Source organism: Rhinoderma darwinii, chromosome 11, assembly GCF_050947455.1.
Source record: "Rhinoderma darwinii isolate aRhiDar2 chromosome 11, aRhiDar2.hap1, whole genome shotgun sequence".
NCBI classification, from domain to species: Eukaryota; Metazoa; Chordata; class Amphibia; order Anura; family Rhinodermatidae; genus Rhinoderma; species Rhinoderma darwinii.
This window is the reverse complement of record NC_134697.1, coordinates 9,986,474-9,993,741: the sequence shown is the minus strand read 5'-3', so window position 1 is coordinate 9,993,741 and position 7,268 is coordinate 9,986,474.

Genomic DNA, 7,268 nt, shown 5'->3' with positions numbered 1-7,268 from the left:
CAGTGCTATTCAAATTTTGTTCTTTCGGAGATTCAGCGTATAGATGCATTGAATATGGGATAAGCATTTGAGTTCTGGTCTAATTTCAATACCATAATGGATTTCGAAATGTTTTCTTTTATAAAACACAAGTGTCTCTTGTAACACTTTGACCTTTGAAATGTACCTGATGATGTATGGGTTTAGCTGTCGCCCTGTGGTTGGTCAGGTCCACTTTAAGGATCAGGTGGAGGCTATGATTAAGACCGTAAATGGTGCTTGAAACGCGTAAGCGGTTGAGGTTTTTATATCTGTGTGTTGTCGTTCGTTGGAATGAACCAAGAATAAAGCTTTTTGTACTTTTCCACATACGGAGTGGTGCATTGTTACAAAACTTTATCTAATTTCTACATGTGGATTTTTACCATGCATGTGTGGATGTGAACTATGAATCAGAGCAGAGCAAGCTGCCAGAGTGGAGTGATGTGATTTATTTTTCCCCTTTTGCAACATAGAAAGCTGGGTTAGTCTCATAGCATCATATTGTAGATGTTCTACCATGAGTAGGGGTCAGGGTTAGTGGGTTAGAGAAAAAGTCAGTGGGTTAGAGTAAGGGTCAGTGGGTAAGAGTAAGGGTTAGTGGGTAAGAGTAAAGCTGGGATTACACGGCCCAACGTGGTCTGTGTAAACGAGCACCGATCAACGAGACAGCTTGTTTGCAATTTTCACTAAGAGCTAGTATGGGGACGAGCGCTCGTTACTCCGAACGCTCATCCCCATATCTTATTATTATGTCCCCAGCGCATCTCCCTGTTTGCAGATAGAGATGCACGGCCGGAAACGATAATAGTTTAGGCCTTGACAACGATGCAATCAGCCAATGAATGAGCGTCCCCAGGGCAATTATTGGTTCTGTGAACGCTCGTTTGCATGATAATTGACCAAAGTAAAAGGGCATTAACCCCTTCGCGCTCAACGACGTACTATTCCGTCGTGCTAAGTGCATCGTTCGCGCTCAGCGACGGAATAGTACGTCCAGGGGAAAATGCATCGTCATTTTCCCCCGGTACTTCATCGAGCTGTGATACCTGCTGTTTCCGGACCGAACACACTGCAGGGGGCCGGGCTCCTAGCATTATAGTGATGTACGACGCTAGGAGTCCCTGCCTCTGCGTGGAACTACTGTCCCGTACTGAAATCATGATTACAGTACGGGACAGTTGTCCTGCAGCGAGGCAGGGACTCCTAGCGTCGTACATCACTATGATGCTAGGAGCCCGGCTCCCTGCACTGTTTTCGGTCCGGGTCTTCCGGCCGAAATACGTTCCGTACTTTACGGACGTAACATGGTCGTGTGAACCCAGCCTTAGTGTCAGGAATCAGTCACCGTAGTCAGGTTTAGCTTTAGTGATCCATCACTGTAGTTAGGTTTAGCGTAAAATCAGTTGTTAGCGCCAGGAAAGCTCGGAATAATCTAGATAGGTTTAGTGTCAGGCACCCGTCACCGTAGTTAGGTTTAGCGTCAGGAAAGCTATAAAGAATAATCTAATTAGGTTTAGTGTCAGGGAATCGTCGCCGGATATAGGTTTAGTGTCAAGGAAGTTCACATAAAATCTAGTTAGGTTTAGTGTTAGGAACCCTTGCCCTAGTTAGGTTTAGTGTCAGGGAAGTCCACTCGTTCTATAAAAACAAAAAATAAAATATAAAAATATATATATAAAAATTTTTATTTTAGATATTTAGTTATCTGCAGCATCTCAGCTGGTATTGGGTTTCAGGGAATCCTTCAAACAAACAAAAAAGAGTTTTAGGTAGAAGTATATTACTTATACTAGCAAGAGAATACATTTTGCTGTATACATATTACACGTGTCTACGCACACAATTTACACGTGTGACACAAATAATAAAATATGTCCCAAAGGTCATTTTCTCTTGAAGAGGCCTATGCATTTCTTGCCTCTGACACGGACTTGTCAGATGGCGAGACTCTCTTTTATTTATCAACCTCTTTATCCAGTGATGAAGAGGGGGACCCCCTAGGACCTCCACCACAGTTGAAACCCCTGGAAGATGTGACCCCGCAACAGTTGAAACCTCCAAGCAAAGTGACCCCATTTGGACCACCACACCAGACAATTACGAGCCCCAAATCCCTGAGTACACGGGCAGCCCAGGGATAACATTTAATACGGCAGGGCTCAGTGAGATGGACTTTTTCAAGTTCTTTTTCAGGGATGAATTTATAGAGCTTATGGTGTCCCAGACAAATTTATATGCCCAACAGTATATTACTAAGGACCCCACATCATTTTATGCCCAATCCCACATGTAGATGCAGCAGAGTTGGGCAAGTTCTGGTGACTGCTCCTGAACATGGGGCTTCTGAAAAAGCCGTCCATTAGGACCTACTGGAGTACAGACCTGTTATACCACACCCCGATGTACCGTATGGCCATGTGCAGGATGCGTTATGAGGCAATACTTCGCTTCTTACATTAAGCTGATGATGAGCTGTGCCCACCCCGAGATGACCCCAGTTTTGACCGTTTGTATAAACTGAGACCCCTATTAGACCATTTCAGTGCCCGGTTTTCCCAAGCATACACCCCCGAGAAGCGTATTTCTATTGATGAGTCCCTGGTACATTTAAAAGGGAGGCTTCAATTCCGCCAGTACCTGCCGAGTAAGAGGGCAAGGTATGGCGTGAAGATGTATAAGCTGTGCGAGAGTGCATCAGGGTATACCTACAAATTTAGGATATATGAACGGAAGGACAGCAGTATTCAGCCCCCTGAATGCCCCCCCTTACTGGGAATTAACGCAAAAATTGTGTGGGATTTGGTGCACCCTCTGCTGGACCAGGGTTACCACCTCTACCTGGATAATTTTTATACCAGCTTCCCACTCTTGAAGTGCCTCGCTTCCAGAAGTCCTGCGGCATGCGGCACTGCTAGAAGAAACCTGAGAGGCCTCCCTAAGACTCTGCAGGGCAAAGACTCAGAAGGGGTGAGAGCAGGGCACATTCTAGCAGCAACATATTGTGTCACGTACAAGGACAAGAGAGATGCCACACCAGTGCCCATGTACCAGGACGAGGTACCAGTACAGAGACCCCCAAACCAGACTGCATCCTGGACTACAATAGGTACATGGGAGGGGTGGACTTGTCAGATCAAGTCCTGAAGCCCTACAGCGCCGTGTGGTGTGGTATAAGAAGCTGGCTGGGCACCTCATACATATGGCATTGTACAATGTGTACGTGCTACGTCGATGTGCAGGCCAGAGGGGAACTTTCCTGGAATTTCAAGAGGTGATTATCAAGAACCTAATCTGTAGGGACCCAGGGGGGCACCCAGTACTTCTGCAAGCGAGGCCACACGCATCGTACCAGGGCGGCAACACTTTCCAGGAGAAGTTTCCCAAACTGCCAAGAAGGGAAAAAATTCAAAAGAGGTGCAGAGTCTGCTCAAAGAGGGGGATAAGGGAGGACACAATATATCAATGTGACACGTGTCCCGAAAAACCAGGGCTCTGTATGAAAGTGTTTTAGAATTTATCATACATGCCTTGATTTTTCATTTACCCTGACGCACTCCGCACAGCTTATCTCCCTCATCTTTCCCTTCTGAGCCCTGCTGTGTGCCCAGGCAGTAGATAACAGCCACATGTAGGGTATTGCCGTACCCAGGAGAACCCACATTACAGTTTATGGGGTGTATATCTCCGGTGGCACATGCTGGGCACAATATATTGGACACTGAAATGGCATACATATATAGAAAATTGCAAATCTCACTCTGCACCGTCTGCTGCGCATTATCTTTTACACAATACCTGTGGGGTCAAAATGCTCACTACACCTCTAGATGAATGTCTTAAGGAGTGTCGTTTTTAAAATGGGGTGACTTCTGGTGGGTTTCCATGGCTTTGATAACTCTGGGGCTCTGAAAATGCGACATGGCACCCGAAAACCAATCCAGCAAAACCTGGACTCCAACGAACACATAGCGCTCCTTTCCTTCTGAGCCCTCCCATGCGCCCAAATGGCAGTTTATCACCACAAATGGGGTATTTCCGCACTCAGGACAAATTGGGCAACAAAATGGGGTATTTTATACCTTGTGAAAATAAGAAATTTTGAGCCAAAACTACAAATTATCGGAAAGATTTAATTTATTTTTAATTCACAGCCCAATTCAAATAAATTCTGTGAAAAAACTGTGGGGTCCAAATGGTAACAACAACCATAAATTAATTCCTTGAGGGGTTTCCAAAATGGGGTCACTTTTGGGGGATTCCTACTTTTTTGGCACCTCAACATCTCTTCAAACCTGGCATGCTGCCTAAAATATATTCTAATAAAAAAGAGGCCCCAAAATGCACTAGGTGCTTCTTTGCTTCTAGGGCTTGTGTTTTAGTCCACGAGCGCACTAGAGCCACATGTGGAACAGTTCTAAAAACTGCAGAATCTGGACAATACATATTTAGTAGTGTTACTCTGGTAAAACCTTCTGTGTTACAGAAAAAAATAGAATAAAATTGAAATTCAGCAAGAAAAATTAAATTTGAAAATTTCACCTCCACTTTGCTTTAATTCCTGTGAAATGCCTAAAGGGTTAAAAACAACTTTCTAAATACTGTTTTAAATACTTTAAGGGGTCTATTTTTTAAAATGGGGTGATTTATGGGGGTTTCTAATACATAGGCCCCTCAAGGCCACATTAGAACTGAACAGGTACCTTAAAAAAAAGGCTTCTGAAATTTTCTTAAAAATATGAGAAATTGCTGTTTATGTTCTGAGCCTTGTAACGTCCAAGAAAAATAAAAGAATGTTCAAAAAACGATGCCAATCTAAAGTAGACATATGGGAAATGTGAGCTAGTAACTATTTTGGGTGGTAGAACCGTCTGTTTTACAAGCAGATGCATTTAAATTAAGAAAAATGCTATATTTTCTAAATTTTCTCTGAATGTTGCAATTTTTCACAAATAAACACTGAATATATCGACCAAATTTTACCACTAACATAAAGCCCAATGTGTCACGAGAAAACAGTCTCAGAATCGCTTGGATAGGTTTAAGCATTCCGACGTTATTAGCACATAAAGTGAAATATGTCAGATTTGAAAAATGGGCTCTGAGCCTTAAGGCCCAAACTAGGCTGTGTCCTTAAGGGGTTAAAGGTTAGTGGGTTAAAGTAAGGGTCAGTGGGTTCGCGTAAAGGTCAGTGAGTAAGGGTGGTCAGTGGGATACAGTAAGGTTTGGTGGGTTAGAGAAATGTGAGGGTGTTAGAGTAAGGGTTAGTGGGTTAGAGTAAGGGTCAATGGGTAAGAGTAAGGGTCAGTAGGTTAGAGTATGGGTTAGTGGGTTAGAGTAAGGGTCAGTGGGTTACAGAAAGTTTTAGTGGGTTAGAGTTATGGTCAGTGGGTTAGAGTAAGGGTCAGTGGGTTACAGAAAGTTTTAGTGGGTTAGAGTTATGGTCAGTGGGTTAGAGTAAGGGTCAGTGGATTACTGTAATGTTGGTGGGTTAGAGTAAGAGTTGGTGGGTTAGAGTAAGGGGTAGTGGGTTAGAGTAAGGGTCAATGGGTAAGAGTAAGGGTCAGTAGGTTAGAGTATGAGTTAGTGGGTTAGAGTAAGGGTCAGTGGGTTACAGAAAGTTTTAGTGGGTTACAGTTATGGTCAGTGGGTTAGAGTAAGGGTCAGTGGATTACTGTAAGAGTTGGTGGGTTAGAGTAAGGGTCAGGGGGTTAGATTAACGGTTAGTGTGTTAGAGTAAGGGTTAGTGGGTTAGAGTAAAGTTTAGTGGGTTAGAGTAAGGGTCGGGGGTTAAAGTCAGGGTTAGTGAGTTAGAGTAAAGGTCAGTGGGTTAGAGTAAGGTTTGGTGGGTTAGAGTAAGGGTCAGTGGGTTAGAGTAAGGTTTGGTGGGTTAGAGTAAGGGTCAGTGGGTTAGAGTAAAGGTCAGTGGATTTGAGTAAGGGTCAGGGGGTTAGAGTTAGGGAAGTGAGTTAGAGTAAAAGTCAGTGGGTTAGAGTAAGGGTCGGTGGGTTAGAGTAAGGGTCGGTGGGTTAGAGTAAGGGTCAGTGGATTACAGTAAGGGTTGGTGGGTTAGAGTAAGGGTTGGTGGGTTAGAGTAAGGGTTGGTGGGTTAGAGTAAGGATCAGTGGGTTATAGTAAGGGTCAGTGGGTTAGAGTAAAGGTCAGTGGATTTGAGTAAGGGTCAGTGAGTTACAGTAAGGTTAGGTGAGTTAGAGTAAGGGTCCAGGGCTTAGAGTAAGGGTTAGTGGGTTAGAGTAAGAGTTACTGAATTAGAGTAAGCGTTAGTGGGTTAGGGCTCTACTTGAACAGAAAATTTGAATAATAAGTCTTCTATGTATTACACCTTTTATTAACAAAATTAATTATTTTACTATTTCCAATATTCTACAATATTTCACAGCTGTAATAACCGAGTTCATTGATCATAAAATTTGCCTGTATTTCGTTTTGCTGTTCCATCATTATAGAGATTTCTGTCTCTAGACAACTTGGTGGCACTTATATCACGTGTGTAATTCAGTAAGATCTCAGGTTATTTAGGGTTAGTTAACTACCCTCTTCCACACCGCCCACTTATCACCCGTTTGTTAAATTAAACCATGTATGGGCATTGGGTAGCCTTAGTCAGAGCAACCAATCAGCTATTTTCTTTTTGTTGATATGTTATGTTTCCTTATACACCAATTTCCCCAGGTAATGTATTCTTCCTCCTGGGTTGTGGATTGTCATGCATAATATGGTTCAGCACTGAGTCACACACAGGCGAGCATTGTTTCCGTTCATCAGTCAAGTGACTGGGTGCGTCTCTCCTCTCTGCTCTATTTCCACGATAAAATAATGTAAACCTTTACCCGGTCCAACCTGTTCCCAAGGCAAGGAATTACATTCCTCTTCTCTATGTTAATGTTTAACTACAGAAGAGCTGCCTGATGGCTCCTGGTTATTCTGATATCTCAGTGGGCATTTTCTTATCTGAGACAACAAACCCAAAAATTATTTTTGAAAATTGTTGAAAAAAATATTTAATCAGTTACAAATATCCTTGTAATCATTTTATGATGGAAGCTCTGAGGTGCTAGTGCTATGTTTGGTTACATCCCACCTTTATAGCTTCATTACATTGATATGACCTGGAATGGTGGAGTAATCATAGCTAAATGTATCTAAGCACCTTTCAACTCATTTTCTATGTCACAACTACCTTGCCTCAGTATGAAGTACAGATTCAAGGTTAAACATACTTTAGAAGC